Source organism: Sminthopsis crassicaudata, chromosome 2, assembly GCF_048593235.1.
Source record: "Sminthopsis crassicaudata isolate SCR6 chromosome 2, ASM4859323v1, whole genome shotgun sequence".
NCBI classification, from domain to species: Eukaryota; Metazoa; Chordata; class Mammalia; order Dasyuromorphia; family Dasyuridae; genus Sminthopsis; species Sminthopsis crassicaudata.
The window spans coordinates 287,460,621-287,483,162 of NC_133618.1; the positions used below are offsets into that span (position 1 = coordinate 287,460,621).

Below are 22,542 nucleotides of genomic sequence, written 5' to 3' on the forward strand. Positions count from 1 at the left end.
ATTTGGGGTTTTCCTGGCAAACAGTGGTTTGTCATTTCCTTCTTTAGTTCATTTTACAGATGAGGAAACTGAGGCAAACAGGTTTAACTGACTTACCCAGGGTCACACACATGCTAATAAGTGTATGAGGTCAAATTTGAACTCAGGTACTTTTGACTCCAGGCCGAGCACTCTAATCAACCATATCACCTGAAACATTGCTCTACCATAATAGAACTTAAACCAGAACCAGGAATAAGGAATTAGTAATGCTAACACACAATATTATGGACTAAATGCCTCAGAGAGGTAGAAAACAAAGTGGTTTGGTTTGGGTTGGAAGATGTGCCAGAGATTATCAGCCAAGGTTTTATTGAAGGAGGTGCCATTTGAGAAAGGCTTTAAAGGATGAATAGGAATTCATCTGGTAGGAAATTCAGATGAAGAGGCAGAGTGTGTACCAGGAGGATTTGTCTTAGAAGTGGCAATATCTGACATTTGGCTATGGGAGTCAAGGGACAATAAAGTATTGTTGGGAAATAGCATAATATTCATTTTAGTTCTCTGAAAATAATGTTTTTAAGTTTAAACTTATCTAGACAACTCTACAGTTTTAAATACCTTGATGAAATTTTTATTTTTGTTTTTATTTTATTTTTACTGAAGATCAAGAACTCAAACATCTTTATACAATTACTTTCTAAGAGGGAATTTTGAATTAAGTTGAAAATCATGTGTGGGATTTTTGCAAAATTTCCATTAGTTATACTATCCTCTATTTCCCATTAATAACCATGAAAATGATAGTAAGAAAAAAGGAAAACTAACCCATTTATCTTCCTTCTTTCTCCCTATATGTCCTTCTTGGTATTTCCCTTTTTTAATATTATGACAGAGACTATTCTCATGTAATTAAGTGACTAAAAACAAATAAAAAAGGGTATATGCTTCATTATTGGTTTATGCTAAAACTGTGACTGACTTCAAAGTAAGCAAGGACAAGGTAAATGGTTAACTTAATCTATAAGAACTGAAACCTTTGGACCTAATAATTTAAGCAGTTTGCAAAGACAAGTCTACCAAGTTATGAGCAATTGCTAAAATGAAAGCAAAGTTAGTAGGAAATAAGTTTTGATCAACATTACTTAAGATGAATTTGACCTTCCTGAGTGCCTTCCTTTTCTACTCTCAAGTCTATAGTTTTAAAAACAGATATTCATCATTAGCAAAATTGGCATATGAAAATTTTAAAATGAAATTTAATGAGGAAGAATATTATGCATTACTTTAACTGTCAGCATTCTAAAAATTCATTTTTCAAAAAAACTAAAAATTAAAAAAAATACTGCCATATAGAAATGTATTCCCCTAATATCTTCTCAGTATTTGTAAACTTCCAGACTATATCTCCTCCCATTAAAAAAAAAAAAAAGTAAATCAATAGAAGAATATAATATACATAATTTTGTTTTATAAATATTTTTAAATTTCTTTTTTATTCTCAATTCAAATACCACACAATGAGCATTTCTATATACCCGGCAGAACTCAGATGAGGATTATCTGTGAAATCATAATTATTCATTCTGTACCACTTCTTTTGAAGAAAGAATTATAAAAAACTCAGTGGATTACCTTCTACCTATCCTGTTTGTCTTAGCTTCTTTCTGAATTTTTTCTGTAGATTTAAAAAAAAAAAGTTTCATTGGCCCTCTTTTTTTTTTTTTTTTTTTTTTTTTGTATTGCTGCTATTAACTTTCCTACCTCCCCGACACACATTCCATCAGTAGAAACAGAAAGAAAACAAATTTTGTAGCAGTTAAGCATGGGTCAGTAAAACAAATTCACAAATATAATGATCAAATTTAAAATATGCCTTTTTGTATTTTATTTTATACCATGAGCCTATAATCTCGTTATCTTGAGGTAAGTAACTTTATTTCATCAAAGGTCTTCTAGATGTGTATTTGGTCATTGTCTCTATCAGAATTTTAAAATATTTCAAAGTTATCTTTCTTCATAGTCTTGTCGGCATTATAATAAATGGTTCTCCTTGATGAAGAAACCCCAAAACTCTTAAAAATCTTTAAAGGAGAAAACCTCCTTTTACTCTGCCTCAGGGAAGGGACTCTACCCCAAGCATAAACAATTTCATCTATGTTTATATTTTGACAGGCTTTTGGCTGAAACCCACTGAATTCAATTCAAATTCTAACCCTGGCTGAAACCCAGCCCAGAGCCAACCTGGGGCTGCACCCCTGAGCCCCTTCATTTTGTAGCCAAAACCCTTTATTATAAAAGAGCCAGACTGGAGCCTTCTTATCTCTACCTTCAACTTTACTAACTAGACTTTACTTTCAAACCCCATAATAAACTTTTTTTTTTTTTTTTTTTAATATCAATCTAGGTTTTTGGGTCTGTAAATTCCTTTACAGGGGACTCTTGTGCTGCTACTAGACCTCATTTAACTCTGTATCCTTGTGCCGAATCCAAAGGAGTTGCAGGGCAGCTCTTTGACTCCCTATACCCTGAACCTGCCACTAGACCTCAATTAAACCCTGATTTCATTTAGGTACCCAATTATATAAAGCTCATTAACCTCACTTTAGTCTGCATTCTTGTTTTGTTTTGTTTTTTCTTTTTCTTTAAGCTAACATTTATATAGCATTTACTATATGCCAGGAATTGTGCTAAGTAATTTATAATTATTATCCCATTTGAACTTCATAGCAACCCTACTAGGCAGATACTATTACTGTGCTCATTTTTTAGAGGAGAAAACTAGTTTCAGGAAATTGAGACAGAAGTTAAGTGACTTGCCAAGGCTCATACCCCAGTAATGTCTGAGGCTAAATTTGAACTTGGGTCTTCCTGATTCCAGGGCCAACACTGTATCTACTCATCATTCTGAAATAATATTTTTAAACAAATTACACTAATGGTGCAATATTATTCTATTACGTCCATATAGCCCAATTTGTTTAGCTATCAGCATTTAATGGACTCCCCACCTTAGATTCCAGTAGTATGCTTTGCTTTGTTTTTTCCTTTTTCCTTTTTTACATCCATTTCAGGATCAGGAAGTTTGTTCTGCTTACTGGGACTATTATTCCCTGTATTATCCTCTTGTTTGACTCCTCTCTCTCTCTCTCTCTCTCTCTCTCTCTCTTTCTCTCTCTCTCTCTCTCTCTCTCTCTCTCTCTCTCTCTCTCTCTCTCTCTCTCTCTCTCTCTCTCTCTCTCTCTTCTCACTGGTTTCACTATTGAGTTTGTTTTTATTTCTACACCAAATAGTGTGTTTGTGTAAGTGTGCATATGTACATATGCTTTTTTGTGCAATCTTTGTATAGTTATATGAATGATATTTATTTGATGCCTGCTTCCTACTTCCCTTTCCTCCATGTTCATTTATTCTTCTCACGTTCCTGAGTTATGAAGAATAGTAAGTTTCATCCAGATTTCACCCAGAATCAGTGTACTCCTAGATCTTTGTTTTTTTTATTTAATTCCCTCAATACCCTTTGAAGATATTAAGGTTCTAAGGGAAACTTGTTTGGTCTTCCCATATTAAAATGTTAGCACTGCATCATTCTGTCTGCTTTTTCCAAATGTTCAAATAAATTTAACTTTCTAACTTTCTCTTGACTATTGTGTCTGTATTTCAAAGTTTCTACTCAGCTTTGATCTTTTCAAAGAAGTGTTTGAAAAGTCTTCTATGCCATTAAAGGTCTATTTTCCCCTAAAAGATTATATTCAGCTTTGCAAGGTAAATTATTCCTGTCTGTAGGGAAAGGAATCACTAACACAGATTGCCCTTGACAGACCTTTTTCTTTGTGGACAGAGACTGTTTAACTTTTGTCTTTGAATCCCCAGCTGCTAACACAATGCCTGACACATTTTTATTATTGTTCAATCATTTCAGTGGTGTCCAACTCTTCGTGACCCCATTTGGGGTTTTCTTGGCAAAAATATTGGAGTGGTTTGCCATTTCCTTCTCTTCATTTTATAGATCATGAACTAAAGAAAATAGGGCTAAGTGATTTGCTCAGGTTCACACAACTAATAAGTATCTCTCAAGTGGGATTATTCTATCTAAAATGCCATCTAGGTGCATCCCCTGCCTGACACATAGTAGTTATTTAATAAGTATTTATTTATTGATCTTAGTGCTACATAAGTAAAGGTAGAATTAGATGCAGATATAAATGGATTGTTTCTTTGAGTTCAGAAACCTCTCTCTTCCCCTTCTGCTTAACTCTTCTCCCAGTTAAAGCTTCATTATAATACACAGCATCAACGATCATATATTGCAACAACTTGTACCACTTGAACCTTGAAGGAAGGCATTTAGATATAGTAAGACACCAGTTTTCCAATATATGGGGTATATGGGGGGCCTGGGGATGTAGGATGGTGTGGGCATTATGAAATAAATCTAGGGAGGCAGGCTAGAGCCAGACTGTGGATGGCTCTGAATGCCAGGATCAAGACCTTCTGCCAGGGCAAAAAAAAAATTATCTCCTATTTCACATATTCTTTGGACTGCTTATATCACATCTTCTATTTTTCGGTCAATGTTGCCTTTGTGTTCATTTTAAACTGATTTTACCCAGATAAATAACTTACATATCTCTGTTTACCATGATATTCTTTTCTTTTTAAGGAAGGTAACTTTTTGAGTCAGTATGAAGAAGTTGAGGCTACAAAGTGTGCTACAAAATTGTTTTTCAGGGGATCTTAGGAAAGGGCAAGAAGTTTTCACCTGCTATTTCAGGTGACATTTCAATGTGGGAGCATTGTGGGATTATTTGACAATGCTAGTGTCTCTTGACACACTAAGAGGGAATGAAATGTGGGTCAGATGTTTGTGCTAATGCACATCTGGTTTATTCATCACTGGTATATTTAGCAGGTATGCTGAAATTCTCACACACTGATTAACACCATAACCAAAAATTGTAATTATATAGCTAGACATGTAACTCAGGGATATAGTACAAGGAATAACAGGATAGTGTTGTGGGAACCACACCAGCTCTGAAGTTGAAAGATTTAGATTCAAATACCACCTATGATACTGGCTTCTTGAATACCCTTAGGTAAATCATATAATTTCCCTGGACCTTAGTCTCCTTATCTGTAAAATGAGGGGATCAAACTAATTGACTGGTGAACTAATTTCCAATTCAAAATCTACTGTGCTGTGGCATTTCTGATACACTACACTGTAGAAATGTTTGTTCCTGCAATCAGATGCACTTCTAGAACCATAAATGATTCAAGTATTTTTGTGTAGGCTTGTGGTACTTCTGTTAAAGTCTATTAGACCCCAGCGGAAAAAAAACGTGTTACTATAAGACATATATTTAGTTTATTAATTTTTTGATTGACAGCCCTAAGCCATCTCTGTGGAAATGACCATATATCCAGGTCTCTTTCCTGAGCACTATTCTTTTTTTTTTTTTTTTTTTTTTCTTTCTTAAACAACCTAATGTTGAAATTATATGTAGCAGGGCAAAACATAGATTTCCATTTGAATTTCCCTTAAAGGGACAGTGCAGAAATCCTGGCTACTTTCAGAAAGAAATTGTAGAATACCTAGATTTCTCACACCTTTAAATCATGCATATCACTTGTCTTTCTGTCTTTCTTTTTTTTTTTTTTATTAAAGCTTTATATTTACAAAGCATATGCATGGGTAATTTTTCCAACACTGACCCTTGCAGAATCTTGTGTTCCAAATTTTCCCCTCCTTCCTCCTATCCCCTCCCCTAACTGGCAGGTAATCCAATACATGTTAAATATGTTGAAATACATGTTAGATCCAATATAAGTACACATATTTATACAGTTATCTTGTTGCACAAGAAAAATCAGATCAAAAAGGGAAAAAAAGAAAAACTGAGAAAGAAAACATAATGCAAGCAAATAATAACAGAAAGAGTGAGAATGCTATATTGTGTTCCACACTCAGTTCCCACAGTCCTCTCTTTGAGTGTAGATGGCTCTCTTCATCACTGAACAATTGGAATTGGTTTGAATCATCTCATTGTCGAAGAGAGCTATGTACATCAGAATCGATCGTCATATAGTCCTGTTGTTGCTGTGTACAATGATCTCCTGGTTCACTTCACTTAGCATCAGTTCATGTAAGTCTCTCCAAGTCTCTCCAAATCATCCTGTTGGTCATTTCTTATAGAACAATAATATTCCATAGCATTCATATACCATAACTTATTCAGCCATTCGTCAATTGATGGGCATCCACTCAGTTTCCAGTTTCTAGTCACTACAAAGAGGGCTGCCACAAACATTTTTGCACATACAGGTCCCTTTCCCTCCTTTAAAATATCTTTGAGATATAATCCCAGTAGAAACACTGCTGGATCAAAGGGTATTCACAGTTTGATAACTTTTTGAGCATAGTTCCAAATTGTTCTCCAGAATGGTTTGATCCGTTCACAGTTCTACACTGAGCATTATTCTTGAATCACCACTTTCCTTCTAGACATCTCAAATCTGTAGATATTTAAAATTTAAAATGTCCAAAACTCTTTATCATTCCCCTTCTCATGTTCTTCTTTCTTTGTGTTAATGGTACTACTGTTTTGTTAGTCACAATGGCTTATAACCTCAGAGTCATTTTCAATTCCATATCCCCATGAATCAATTTGTTATCAGGAATGGTCTTTTTGTCTTCTTAATAATTTTTATATAAGCTACTTTCTCTTCTCTCAAACAACTACTACTTTGTGAAGGCCTTTTTTGCATCTTCACAAAACCTAGACTAGTTTTTATCTTTTTTCTTTTAAATTAATTAACTAAGGTCTTTTGGAATTGCTTTGGATCACTGAACCACTGAGAAGAACCAAGTCATTCATAGTTGATCATTGCATTCTTGCTGTTATTGTATATAATGTATACCTGGTTCTGCTTGTTTCTGTCAGCATCAGTTAATGTAAATCTTTGTAGGACTTTATAAAATCATTTTGTTCGTCGTTTTTTTTTAAAAGAACAATAATATTTTACTACAATTTATTTATTTATTCAGCCATTCCCCAATTGATGGGCATCTACTCATTTTCTAATTCTTTGTTACCACAAAAAGCTGCTACAAACATTTTTCCATGTGGGTCCTAACTCCTTTATGATTTCCTTGAGATATAAACCTAGTAGTAACACTGCTGGGTCAAAGGGTACGCACAGTTTATAGCGTAGCTACAGATTATTCTCCAGACTGGTTAGATCATTTCACAACTCCATCAACAGTGTCTTAATGCCCCAGTTTTTCCACATCCTGTCCACCATTAATCATAATCTTTTTCTTTCATCTTGGCCAATTTGAGAGTTGTGAGATGATACTCAGAATTGTTTAATTTGCATTTCTCTAATCAGTAGTGATTTAGAGCATTTTTTCAGATGACTATAGATGACTTTAATTTCATCATCTAAAAATTGTTTATATCCTTTGACCATTTATCAATTGGTGAATGACTTGTAATTTTATAAAACAAAATAAAAAGGGAGGGACAAGTTTATTGCTACTGAGGACCTTGATTTAAACAAGACACAAGGGAAGAGGAAACTTTCCTCTTTTTCTAGTAAATTTACTTATTTTTAATATGCATTACTTTATGAATCATCTTGGGAGAGAAAAATCAGAACAAAAGGGAAAAATCATGGGAGAGATTAAAAAAAACAAAAAAGAAGTGAACATAGCATTTGTTGATTTACTTTCAGTCTCCTTAGTTCTTTTTCTGGATACAGACAACATTTTCTATCCAAAATCTGTTGGGATCGATTGCTTTGCATCACTGAATCAGAGAAAAGAACCAAGACTTTCATAATTGATCATCACACATTCTTTTTTTCTTTCTTTTTTTTCTTCCTGAGGCTGGGGTTAAGTGACTTGCTCAGGGTCACACAGCTAGGAAGTGTTAAGTGTCTGAGACCAGATTTGAACTTGGGTCCTCTGAATTCAAGGCTGGTGATCCTCGAACATTCTTGCTCTTATGTACTATGTATTCCTGGTTCAGCTTATTTCACTAAGCATTTGTGTAAATTTTTCTAGATCTTTCTAAAATCATTTTTATAGAACAGTAATATTCCATTACTTTTATATACTACATACAACTTGTTCAGCCATTCCTCAATTTATGGGCATCTACTCCTTTTCCAATTTTTTGCTACCACAAAAAGAGCTGTTGCAAACATTTTTGCACATGTGGGTCCTTTTCTGTCCTTTATGATTTTCTTTGGATACAGACCCTATAGTGGTACTGCCGAGGTATGCAGTTTTAAAGTTGTAGAGTTATTTTCAGGAGGCAGTTTTTGGTTTAGAGTGTTTGGATGCTACTTATTGACAAACACTTGTGTCCTTTGGAAGAGAGCAAAGATGATGATGTTTTTCTTCTTTTCTTCCATGTATTAAGAACTAAGAACTTTCTAACTGCAATAGATAGTAGATACATTAGGGAAATACTGGAAGTAGCATTCTGTAACCAAGCCTACTTATTTTAGAGCATGCTTTTTTTTTTTTTGGCTTAATTCCATATGGGTTCCAAGATAATTACATAGGAAAATGAAGAATTCAGTTTTCTGCACTGTATTGACATGATTCTTGCATTTGCATTTAATCATCTCAGCTTCCTTTATCTCAGTACAGTAAGCTATCTTCTTTCATTTACATACCACTGAGAGCTATATGATAAATGAGAAAGAACTGGAATAGGAGAAATCTGGATAATCTTTTCATAAATAAGTAAACTCGTATGTGTATTACAGTCAAGACATCCCTAGGTAATCAACTAATATCAAAAAACTTCATTAAAATTTTTTTCCCTTTAGTGCTTGAAAGCTCTTGTGAGTTAGTATATTTTTAGACCTTACCTTGGTTTCAATTCTTGTGATTCCCAGGTTTTGCCAAGTTAGGTTGGAAGAAGGGGAGAAATTGAAGATGCTTTTAAAAGGGAGTGATGACTCTGGAGTTCAAAATCATGGAGGAAGCAGGAGGAAAATGAGCCCAGTTAGAGTTATTACCCTTAATGGGAAATAGGAAAACCTATTTTTAATCACTAGTGCCAACATTCTTTGACCTCTAAGTTGGGAACTTGAAAGTTAAGGGTTATATTTGATTCTTCTCTTTCCTTAATTCACACATAGGTCAATTTCTTTCTCCCTCCTCTTCAATATAAAATTAGTCATTAAAGACTCTGTAGTTTCCTTCAAAATAGATCTTGTAGATGAATCACAAGTCTGTAGTCCCAGGTTTGGGGTAGGCTAAGGCTAAAGCAACATGAGTCCTGGGTTCAAACACCAACTTAGCCAAGTCACTTAAATACTTTGGTTCTTAGTTTTTTTTTCACCTTTAGAATAAGGGAATTGGACAAAATGGTGTATTAATCCCGTAATTTTATGATTCTGAATTTCAGTGTAATGATTTTAGCTTGTTTTGGGCAGCCCTTAAGTCTTCCTTATTATAAAACATGCTGTCTCTTTTATATGACTATTTTCAATATCATTCCTTTATCCATTTAAACATTTTTGGGTTTGGTTAATCCACAATTATTTATTAAGTGGTTACTATAAATGAGCACACATTTTCACATATGCCCATTACATTTTTGTATCCATCAATTAATTAATTAGGTTGTTGATTTATTTGATCATTGTTCTGCCTGTACTTATTTATTATGTTATAATGTAGTTTTCTTGAAAGGGCATGAGACTGTTTCAGTTTTGAATTTGTATCTGTAGTATCAGTGCGTAGAAAGTACTTAATAAATGTTTATTGACTGACTGGCAAAGGAGAGATCCCTCAAAGTGTTATTAGAGAAGGAAGACTTCATTCAGTCTTAGCCAGGAATGCCAGGGAGTGAGGGGAGACCAATGGGGGTAAAGGGAAGATTATGGAATGCTTCTAGATGAGGTAATAATTGAAATGGGCCTGAAAAAAAAGGAAGGGCTACTACAAGAAGAAATTGTGGGGAGGGAAATCCATTTCAGGAATAGGGGCTAGTGTGAGCAGAGGTATTGTAATTGGAATAGGCAATAGTTGAATGAGAGATAAACAGCAGCTCTGGATGAAAAGTGGTTTGTAAAAGGGAACGGTATGTGATGACGCTTGAAAGTGAAATTGTAGTCAGATGTGGAAAGGAGTCTTGAATGTCAAGATTTTGAGTTTATATTTTATTCTTTGGGAAATCAGGAGCTATTGTAAAGAGTGTGTGTGTATGGTGTGTGTGTGGTGTGTGTGTGTGTGTGTGTGTGTGTGTGTGTGTGTGGTGTGTGTGTGTGTGTGTGTGTGTGTGTGTATGTGTTAAGCTGAAAAGTAATGACATGATCAGAGCAGTGTGTTAGAAAAGATGCACAGGCAGCCATGTGGAGATTTATAAAGATAAAATGAGGACAAATGCTGTCCCTAAGCATAGGTCTCTGCTTTACTTCTTTGTTTTGTCAAATGCCAACATTTGATGGTGGTAAAATTTCCTCCTAGGAGGACTTGATTTTTCATGATTTGAAGTTAATTTAATTTCTCTGTCTGGTCAGTAGTGAGCTAGTTGCATCTGTATTTTGTGCCTGTAGGAAATGTCTCATTTGATTTCTACTCTAACATTGTTATGCATTCTTTCTATATGGTATACATTCTCTGGTCATCCTGCCTCCATCCCCTAATGTTTCATTAGGAACTGAAAATGACACCACCATTTGGCTCCTTTCTCAGCATATAATACACCTTAGGTCTGCTGTTCCCAAATGAACCTTTTGTCCCCAGATGGTCCCGATGAAGGAATGCTTGTGTATGCCTGTCTCTCAGCTGATCTAATCAATAAACAAAGATTGATTTATCACTTTTTATGTATGTGGTAGGAACCAAACTAAGCACGAGGAGAAAAAGCACTTCCTTTAGTGGCAAGGAACTTTTCTATAGATATTTCTTCAGGTTATTTTCCTTTTCTTTCTTTTTTTCTCCTTGTTTTTGGCCCTAGGGCTGGGTATTGTCATCCAGTGAGATTGGATTTGCTGTTCCACAGATAAAACTCTCCATCTCTCAGCTCTGGCATGTTCTCTTACTGTCCCCCATCCCTAAAATGCTTTCCTTCCTCATCTCTGCCTACTGCCAATTTTCTTTAAGTTCATATTTACATACCATTTTCTGTAAGAAGCCTTTTAATTGTTGTGCATTTCCTCTTTTAATTATTTCCTATTTATCCTGTTTATAGTTTATTTGTACATATTTGTGTACACATTAGATTGGGAGCTTTTTGAAGTTAAATACTATCTTTTTGTCTTTTTTTGTATTCCTAGTACTTAGCACAATGCCTGATAATTAATAGCCACAACAATAAAAATGTTGATTGATTGTTTGGATTGATTCAGTTTGGGTTGTATGACTGCCAGGAGGTAGCCAGATGCATACATCAAATAATAATTTCTCTACTATTACTGCCTCAAAAATAACATTCCTGTACACATTTGTCCACCCTACCTAATGGAAATAAGGAAGCTTCAGGAGTGTTTTTATCTTCTAGTATCCTTAGACTGGAGAATTTCTAAATGTATTTTAAAACTTTTTTTCTTTCAACTTCAATCCCACTTCAGAATCAGATTTCTAATGGCAATATAAAGAATATGGATGAACTTTAAATTTTAGGTTCTAAATGATGAGCCTGATCACATTTGCTATTATGTTATTTTTAATGTATTTTGTTAAAAAAATTAAAATGTCTACACCATGCTGCTGGCTGTTCCTTCATACAGCACTGCACAGGAGCTGTCTGCTGGAATGGGCTGATGGAAAGGGACTGACATTGATTGACTAGAACATGACAGAATTAGACGTTAATCTGCATTCTTATGTGGACCACAAGACTGACCTGGATTTGTAGGCTATAAAGGGGGCATTCTGAGCTAGCTACACCATGGATACCTCCCAACCCTCTCATGTTTACATTGATGCTGATTGGCTCCAGGATCTTAAACTAAGTCCTGGTTTTCAAGGCATTCCCTTGTTTGGCCTCTGACCTGCATTGGGTAGTTTCTGGGACAGTCTCAAGGTGAACCTGTAGAAAGAGATTCTTCAGCTACCCAGCAAGATACTGTGCAGCTGTGGGTAGAAATCAAGATAATTCAGGCATTTCTGAGAGCATTTTTAATAGAGCTCTGATTACAGATTGCAGGCACCTGGTGATGTTTTGTACTGGGGCTGAAGGGTACAGTTCCAAAGACAAGAACTAGTCTTGACAGATCACTATTTTCAGACCCTGTTGTTTGCCACAGCCTGGAATAGGTACAGAAAACCACTGATGCCAGAATGCAGCTGATCCCAGGGGACAAAAAAGAAGTTAGCATTTGTTTGGAGGAATTTTAGCCAGTGCCAGCATCTTAATTCCTAGATCATTTGCCAACCACATGTGGGTTGACAATTTTATGACAACTTGTATAGTGAGCATTTCTTTGTAGATGGAACAGGGCACTCAAACTGGTATGAGGAATGTTATTGTTAATTTGGGTTCACTACTGAGTCCCAGCTTGAACTGGGCCAGAAATACTCTGTTCTCCCTAGATTGTCCCAGGCTGTTCCGTTTAGATAAATTCTCATTCTATCATACCTCCCTCTGAAGAGAGATCAAAAGCTATGAAGTTACAAGGAAATGAAAAGATATTATCCAAATGGCCTTTCCTCAGTTTCAAATCTTCACTTCTCTTGTTAGGGGAATTTCAGACAGTCTCCTATTTGCTGATATCTTCCTTTCCAGTATAACAGTGAAAAAACCAACTACCTGTCTGTTGTCTACAATTACAAAACAGTATTAAATATTGTTCCAGGAAAGTATGACATCATGATCTCTTTCCCCAGAATTCCTTAGGTACTTATTTGTAGCATTCATATGATAGCTACCAAATTCTTCCTTGAAAGAGAATTGAATTTAGGAGATAAGGGTCTGGATTATAATTTCAGCTCAACCAACACATCTTTGTACCTAGGTAAATATTGTAACTTATCCAAGCTCCTTGAAGAGAGGAGTTAGACTAACTGATCTCGAATGTTTTCTAGCTCTAGTAGACCTATAATTGTTTTTTTAATAGTATTTTATTTTTCCAAATACATGCAAAGATGTATTTCAATATTTACCTTTGCAAACTTTGTGTTCCAAATTTTTCTCTCTCCACCTACCTCCCCTCTTTCTAAGACAACAAGCAATGTAAGTTAAACTTGTGCAATTCTTTTAAACATTTCCATACTCATACTGTACAAAAAAATTAGATCAAAAGGAAAAAAATTAAGCAAATAACAAAAATAGGTGAAAATATAATGCTTTGATTTGCATTGTCTCCATAATTCTGTCTCTAGATGTGGAAGGCTCTTTCCATGACAAGTCTATTGGAATTGTCTTGGATCAACTCATTGTTGAAAAGAGCCAATAGACTCAAGATTGTTAATCACATATCTTGTCTCCTAAATTAATTTGTAAAATCTTTGAAATCAAAGTCTTACATTTATAGCTGGCAGGAATCATGAAGTTCATTTAGTCCAAATATTTCATATTACAGATGAAGTTGATGCCATGAGAGATGGAGTGATTTGGCAACTAGAAGGGGCCAGGTGGCACAATGTATAGCATGTTGGAGTTAGGAAGATCTGAATTCAAATCATTTACTAGTAGTGTGACACTTAATTTCTGTGTGCCTCAATTTCCTTAACTAGGGGGTCATCATAACTCCTACTTCCCAAGTTTGTTCCAAGGATCAAATGAGATAATATTTGGAAGGCACTTAGCACAATTCCTGGCACATGGTAAGTTCTTAATTTTGTTTCCCCTTGTCCACACAAAATAGTTAAGTGTCAGAACTAAATCAGTATTGGGCAATTAGATGGCACACTTAATAGAGCACTGATCTTGGAATCAGGAAGACTCATCTTCTTCTGTTCAAATCTGGCCTTAGAAACTTTATTAGCTGTGTGATTGGGCACATCACTTAACTCTACCTCAGTTTTCTTTTCTGAAAAATGAACTAAAAGGAAATAGCAAACCATTCCAGTATCTCTGCCAAGAACATCTCTTTTGGGATCATGAAAAATCAGACACAGTTGAAGAAAAAGAAGTCAGTATTGTGATATGGTTATCCAAAAAACAATTACAATGTTAAACTGAAGTAAAAGAATTATAGCTTTTAAAAATAAGGACCTAATTATATAATCATATCTTGCACTGGTTATAGCACATCTGGAAAATATTGTTAGTCTTGGATTACACAGTGCTAAAAAGACATTTAGAAGCTGGAGAATTTACGGAAAATGACTATCTTGTTGAGAGATCTTAAGGGCCTGACATTTGAGAAATCAGGTATAGAATCTGAGAATGTTGAATGCTTAACCTGGAGAAGAGAAGGGATATAGCATTTGAAGTATTATTTGAAGTATTTGAAGGAACATCACATGAATTTTTTTTGTATCGAGCCACAGAGAGAATAATCAGAAAAATGGATAATGGTAAAATAATGGGTAAAAATTGCAAGTGGTGAATTTTGGCTTTATAGTAGGGAAGAAATCCAGTTATTTAAAAATAATGTTGCAACTGCCTGAATTGCTTTTGGAAAGCAATTACTTAGATTCCTTCCTCAAAATTTCCTTCTAAAATTCCTTGATTCCATAATTCTGTGATTGAAGCCCAATTCTTCTGTCTCCAAATCCAGCAGTTTTTCTTCTATACATCTTTTTTTTTTTTTTTTTAATTTTTCCCAATTTGATCATCAGAAAGAAAATCCTTCAGTGAAATCAGAATTTTAGAGTTGGAGAAGATCTCAACAACCATCTAGAATGAGAAAGAATCCCTGCTAAATCATATTGGTCATCATCCTTTTCTCTAGATTATGGTGTGTGTTCACCTTCCCCTGAGAAACAGCAGTAGCATGAAGTGAATGGAAGTCTAACTTCCAAGTGGTCTCTTTTTATTCCTCTGGACAACATTAGTGATCATGCCGGGATGACAGCAGTGCCTGCATGGTAGAGATGAGTCATAAGGAGAACCATTAGAAGACTGAAGCCAAAATTATATGTGGAAATAGTGAAGGGGGGCAGCACTACAGAATAAGTCAGCAGAGGAGTGTTCTCTTAGAACCAGTAGAAATCTCAGAAATATATGATTTCTCCATGTAACTCTTTTCCATTTTTGAAAAACATCCCCGGAGATATATAAAAAAAGAACCTTATAGCAGCCACCCAAAACTTTCCCAGGAACAAACTCTAAACTGGTAGTAGCAGGAAGTAACATGGCAAACAGCTGTTATTGAATCTGGGTGGATATTGTCTTGTCTGGGCATAGTCAACTTGTCAATATTGAAATACTAAACTTTCCAAATAATTCCACCTAGAGTAATGCAATAGTCTCTGTCCAAGTTAGATTATTTGACCATCTTTGCTAATTAAACAGCACAATCGGCATATCCAGAGATCAACAAGCTTTTCCAGAATTGATGATTTTTAACAGCAAATTTATTTCCTGTCTTTTAAACTTCTTTATTTTCCTGGGTTTCTTGAGGACAAAAGGCTGACCATTGACAAAACTGTGATGTGAAATGGTTTGTTTTTGTTCTTTCCTGCTACTTCTCCTTTTTGCTAACTTTTTAAGGTCCTATTAAAGTCTGTATTTCTTTACTCATCCAATTCTTTGTATTTTTCTCTTACTCCCTTACTTTCAGTTGGCTGCCAATTAATTGGATGCATGCTGGGATCTGTGTTCTAGCTCCAGCTCTCCTAATAATTCTTATGGTTCTTCAGTCATTTCAGTTTTGTACAACTTTTCATGACCTTTTTTGAGGTTTTCTTGGCAAAGATATTAGAGTGGATTGTCATTTTTTCCCCTCCAATTCATTTTACAGATGAAAAAGCTGGCAGAGTTAAGTGACTTGATCAACATCACATAGCTAGTAAGTGTTTGGGATCACATTTGAACTCAGGCCTTTCCACCTCCAGGGCCAATCATCTAACTGTTGTGCTACTCAGTTGTCCCTCCACTGAGTGTGGCTATGGTCAATGGCCTCCTCACTCAAGAATGAAAAACTTGGCCTAGTTTTGTGGCTTTGAAGAAATTACTTCTCAATCTCTCTGCCATAGAGATATCTCACTGTTGAAATAACAGCGCTGTTGTAGACGATCCCATCCTTTTGTCTCTTTCTGAATTTTACATTGTGACTTCCTCACTGGACCCAAATCACTTAACCCTCTACTTAACTCTGTGCTTCCTTCTCTACAGGTAAGCTTGCTTCTTTCTTGATAGTAAAATTGCTCACCAGAAGTCTGGTATTAGGCATTTAGCTATTGTCACTTTTGATATTTAGAGTCAAATGGTCTGAAAGATCATAATGCTTCTGCTTACTGAAACAGGACCTCTGGGTATCTTTGTCACAGAGAACTTGGTTTCTGGGTGTAATTTTACTAAAGTAGTTTTAACTTTTAATGATGATAATAAAGTCTTTTGTAACTGGGATGAACATTTGTCCAGTATGTTGTAGAAAGCATTCTTGTTCAATTACAGATTAAACTTGATGGTTTCTCCACCTTCATATACTTTTTCCTGAAGACTGCTCCCCAACTAACCCCTTTGGAGACAATTGGGATTAATATATTAACCAGGATTATGTAGCTAGTAAGTGTCTGAGGTTGGATTTGAACTCAAGTTTTTCAGACTTCAGGAAGTCCTATCCACTATCACCTAGCTTCCCTTTTCTTTTTCTCTTCTAAGCCAAATAATATCTTTGTTATTTAAGATATTATTTCCTATTTCTTGTAATTTTTTAAAAGGTAGGGGGAAGGAAGCTCCCAAACCTTTTTCTTTATCCTGCTATGCCCCAAGCTAACATTTCCCTACATGTTTTTATTATACAAACTTCTATGTCTCAGGTGAGGAAAGTAGTGAGTTGTATTCCATGCTCTCAACATAGATGATATATGAACTTTCCTTATCTAACTTTCTAGATTCTAATTTAGCTGGAACTCATAGAATTAAGATATTCCTTTCAAGGAAATTTATAGTGAAACATAAATTAGTTGGGAAAACCAAAATATTTATTAATAATAAAGTCTAGAAGAAGAAAAAGATCTATATCTCAAACAAATTAAAGGTGGAATTTTAGGCAGTGGGACAGGTGTGAAAGATACTTTGTAATGGGGACCTTTCTTAGGGTCACTCTTGCTACAAGTATAATATCAGACTGACCCTTCTGGAGATAGTTGTCAGTTAGTTTGAAATTCTTTTTATTAGCACTCCTATGAGCTATATTGAATTTGCCATCACAACAGCTGGGACACAAGAGAGTTTCTTTCTTACCTTTCAAATTGTTATCCCAACAGGGGTACTGAACTATGACAGGATTTAAAAAAAAAACAAATAGAGATAATGTTTTAAATGTGAAGGATTCAGTTCTCATAATATAGTAATGATAGTACACACATTTCTGAAGAATATACAAAGTGGTAACATTCTCCAGATTATAGTATGGACTCATACAAAAACATCAGTTCAATTTATGTTAAAATTGGAGAATTGCATTGGCTTTCTTTATGGCTAAAGGATGGCATAATGGAAAAACAAAAAAACACTTTGAATCTGAAGGCGGAAGGCCTCAGATTTTAATTGTAACTCTGGTAAACTTGGAGAAAGTATATTCACTTGTCTACATTTCAGTTTTCTCATATGTAATATTTGGATAAGATGATGTCTCCAACTTTAATATTCCCTGGTTTGCTTCAAGAATTTTAGAAAACATACTGATTTGTTTCTGGTTTAAATTATTTTTTCTCATATTTTAAAAAATTTACATTTTATGCTATTTTTTCAGTTAATAAAAATATTTTTCTCCCTCCCAGCCTGCCCTCCACCTTTAAAAAAGAAGAAAAGCAAAAACAGTTTAATAAATATTCATAGTCAGGCAAAACAACTTCTCTCCTTGGCTATGTCCAAAGATATATATGTATCTTATTATGTACTCTGTCTGAATCCACCATCTTTCTGTTGGGAGGATGAATACTTATTATATTTTTAAAATAGTGTTTGAACTCATGGCACAACTAAAAAGAAAGGGAGAAAGGAAGGAAAAGAAAAGAAACAAGGTTCACTGTTCCAGTTTTGTTTTATGTTACTTTGTTTGCTTTTTTTTTTTTTTTTTTTTTTAGCTCAGATCAAGTCCCTGGTCCAAATAAAACCAATCCAGTCAAGAATATTTATCTGAGATTTCTTTTGACAGACATTTCTTTGCTGTATGATTCATATCTAAGTGTAGATGTGTATGTTTGCATATTCTTTTGATGATATTGCTGTCCTCTGTTGTAGTCTCCTCTAAGCAGAAAAATCATTGAATTGCTGCCCTTGTCTCCCTTAGCTTTTAGATTTGAATTTGAAATGAGTTTCCAATCCAAGTAGCCATCTCTTTCTTTCTTTTTAATTATAGCTTTTTATTTATAAGATATATGCATGGGTAATTTTTCAGCATTGACAATCGCAAAACCTTTTGTTTCAATTTTTCCCCTCCTTTCTCCCACTCCCTCCCCCAGATGGCAAGTAGACCAATACATGTTAAATATGTTAAAGTATATGTTAAATACAATATATGTATACATGTCCATGCAGTTGTTTTGCTGCACAAGAAGAATCAAACTTTGAAATAATGTACAATTAACCTGTGAAGGAAATCAAAAATGCAGGAGACAAAAATAGAGGGATTGAGAATTCTATGTAGTGGTTCACACTCATTTCCCAGAGTTCTTTCACTGGGTGTAGTTGGTTTTATTCATTATTGCACTATTGGAACTGATTTGGTTTATCTCATTGTTGAAGAGAGCCATGTCCATCAGAATTAATCATCATATAGTATTATTGTTGAAGAATATAATGATCTCTTGGTCTTGCTCATTTTATTCAGCATCAGTACATGTAAATCTCTTCAGGCCTTTCTGAAATCATTCTGTTGATCATTTCTTACAACAATAATATTCCATAATATTCATATATCACAATATTCAGCCATTCTCCAACTGATGGGCATCCATGTAGTTTCCAGTTTCTGGCCACTACAAAGAGAGCTGCCACAAACATTCTTGGGTATACAGGTCCCTTTCTCTTCTTTAAGATCTCTTTGGGTTATAAGCCCAGTAGTAACCCTGCTTATCAAAGGGTATGTATCAGTGTCCCAGTTTTCCCACATCCCCTCCAACATTCTGCATTATCTTTCCCTGTCATTCTAGCCAATCTGACAGGTTGTAGTGGTATCTCAGAGTTGTCTTAATTTGCATTAACCACTTTCATTTCTTTTTTTTTTTTTTTTTCATTAGTTCCATATGAAGTTTATTGTTAATTTTTTTTAGGTCATTAAACTAGTTTTTTTGGGAGTCTGATTGGTATAGCACTAAATAAATAGATTAGTTTAGTTAGTATTGTCATCTTTATTATATTTGCTTGCCCTATCCAAGAGCATTTAACATTTTTCCAGTTGGTTAGATCTGACTTTACTTTCATTTATTTATTTATTTATTTTTGCTGAGGGAATTGGGGTTAAGTGACTTGCCCAGGGTTACACAGCTAGGAAGTGTTAAGTGTCTGAGGCCAGATTTGAACTCAGGTCCTTCTGACTTCAGGGCTGGTGCTCTATCTACTGCACCACCTACCTACCCCTATCTGACTTTATTTTTGTGGAAAGTATTTTGTAATTTTGCTCATATAGTTCCCGATTTTCCCTTGATAGGTAGATTCCCAAATATTTTATAATATTGGTAGGTTCTTTAAATGGAATTTCTTTTTTGTAACTAACTGTTGGATTTTGTTGGTGGTATATAAGAATGCTGATGACTTATGTGGGCTTATTTTGTATCCTTCAACTTCACTAAAAGTGCGGATTATTTCTAATAGCTTTTTAGTAGAATCTCTAGGGTTCTCTAAGTATACCATCAGCAAAGAGTGATAATTTGGTTAATCTCTTTCTCAATTCTTATTGCCAAAGCTAGCATTTCTAATACAATTTTGAATAGTAATGGTGATAGTGGGCAACTTGTTTCACTTCTGATCTTATTGGGAATGGTTCTAGTTTATCCTATTACACATGATGCTTACTAATGGTTTTAAATAGATGCTACTGATTATTTTAAGGAAAAGTCCATTTATTCCTATATTCTCAAGTGTTTTTAATAGGAATGGATGTTGGATTTTATCAAATGCTTTTTCTGCATCTATTGAGATAATCATATGGTTTTTGTTAATTTAATTATTGATATGGTCAGTTATATTAATAGTTTTCCTAATATTGAACCAGCCCTGCATTCCTGGTATAAATCCTACTTGATCATGGTGTATTATTCTGGGAATGATTTTCTATAGTCTTTTTGCTAATATTTTATTTAAGATTTTAGTGTCAATATTCATTAGAGAGATTGGTCTATAATTTTCTGTCTCTGTTTTCAACCTACCTGGTTTCATTATCAGTACTATGTCTGTGTCATAAAAGGAATTTGCTAGGACTCCTTCATTCCCTATTTTTTCAAATAGTTTATGTAGCATTGGAGTTAATTGTTCTTTAAATGTTTGGTAGAATTCACATGTAAATCCATCTGGTCCTGGAGGTTTTTTCTTAGGGAGTTGATTAATAGCCTGTTCTATTTCTTTTTCTAAAATGGGACTATTTAAGCAATTTACTTCTTTTTCTGTTAATCTGGGAAGGCTATATTTTTGAAGGTAGTCATCCATTTCAGTTAGGTTATTAAATTTATTGGTATAAAGTTGGGCAAAATAACTCCTTATTATTGCACTATTTTCCTCTTCATTGGTGGAAAGTTCTCCCTTGTCATTTGTAAGACTAACAATTTGATTTTCCTCTTTCCTTTTTCTAATCAGATTTACCAAAGGTTTATCTATTTTATTTTTTTTTTCATAAAACCAACTCTTAGTTTTATTTATTAATTCAATAGCTTTTTTTTTTACTTTCAATATTATTAATTTCTCCTTTTAATTTTAGAATTTTAAGTTTAGTATTTGATTGGGGTTTTTTAATTTGGTCTTTTTCTAGCTTTTTAAGTTGCAAGCCTAATTCATTGATCTCTTTCTCTATTTTATTCACGTAAGCTTCTAGAGATATAAAATTTCCCCTTATTATTGCTTTGCCTGCATCTCACAAATTTTGGTATGATGTCTCATCGTTGTCATTTTCTTGGGTGAAATTATTAATTGTGTCTATGATTTGCTGTTTCACCCAATCATTCTTTAAGATGAGATTATTTAGTTTCCAATTACTTTTTGGTCTATTTACCCCCCTAGCTTTTTGTTGAATGTAATTTTTATTGCATCGTGGTCTGAAAAGAAAACACTTACTACCTTCCTGCATTTAATTTTGAGATCTTCATGTCCTAATATGTGGTCAATTTTTGTATAGCTTCCTTGAACTGCTGAGAAGAAAGCATACTCCTTTCTGTGTCCATTCAGTTTTCTCCAAAGATCTATCATACCTAATTTTTCTAATATTCTATTTACCTCTTTAATTTCTTTGTTATTTGTTTTGTGGTTTGATTTATCTAGTTCTGAGAGTGCAAGGTTGAGATCTTCCACTATTATAGTTTTGCTGTCTATTTCTTCTTGCAACTTTCTTAACTTTTCCTTTAGGAAGTTAGATGCTAGAGCACTTGGTGCATATGTGTAGTATTGATATGGCTTCATTGTCTATGCTACCCTTTAGCAAGATATAGTTTCCTTCCTTATCTCTTTTAATTAGATCAATTTTTGCTTTTGCTTGATCTGAGATAAAGTAGCCGTCTCTTTCATCAAAATATGTATCATCACTGTCTTGTGTGTTTCATTTATATGATTATTTATTTTCTTTTTAATTGAATGTAGACTTTTCTTCTGTTATATGGTTGTTTGTATAGATTTATCCTTACTAATGCTGCCTAGTTTAAATAATAAGCTCCCTGAGGGCAGGGGTTGGTTTTGTTAACTTGTTATTAATTAGTTGTGTGGACGTCTGCAATGCCCTGGGTGTTTAGTCAAGGGTGTAGGATGCCAACAAATTTAGCTCTTTTACCACCTTGGCTTTGTACTGCCTTTGTTCATTTTAAGGAAGCTTGACTGTCCAATAGACACATTCTTACTTGCTCTTCCCTCAGGTCTAAAGCTTAGTCTGAAACACTTGGGACTAGTTTATAGAAAATTTCAGAATGAGAAAAGCATATCCTTTTAGTGCTTTTTCTCTGTGTGATGAGTCATATTTCAAAGTAACTTAAGTTTTCCATTTACAACTTCTCTCTTTTTAAGGATCCAGTGAAGTTTCCTTTCTTCTGATTTATTAAAGTTAGTATATTTTAATTTGATTGACAGAAACAGGGATAAAATTTGCAACAGGAAAGTGTAAATAATCGAATATAAACATTGTCTTTTGATTTAAAATGTACAGGGGACAGGTGTGCATACTGGGTATATACCAAGAGGGAAGATAGGGGATTAAAATAGCTTAGATTTGTTATTGAAGTAGAATGTGAGTCACTGGCTCCCCCCCCTCTCTCTTTATTAGTTTATATTAACAATA

At 34.4% G+C, this 22,542-nt stretch overlaps 1 protein-coding gene across 7 annotated transcripts in view; it reads left to right on the forward strand.

Moving 5' to 3' along the window:
- The window catches only part of STXBP6 (syntaxin binding protein 6), a 339,987-nt gene that overhangs the window by 81,346 nt on the left and 236,099 nt on the right, over positions 1-22,542 (forward strand). The window contains exons 1-3 of one of the 7 annotated variants that reach the window (XM_074289609.1): positions 9,829-10,088; positions 11,287-11,509; positions 13,688-13,777. The exons of the other annotated variants lie outside the window; for them this stretch is intronic. The gene's annotated coding sequence lies outside the window, so the exon portion shown is untranslated. Of the gene's footprint in view, positions 1-9,828; positions 10,089-11,286; positions 11,510-13,687; positions 13,778-22,542 lie in introns of those variants that run through there. 7 annotated transcript variants of the gene reach the window in all.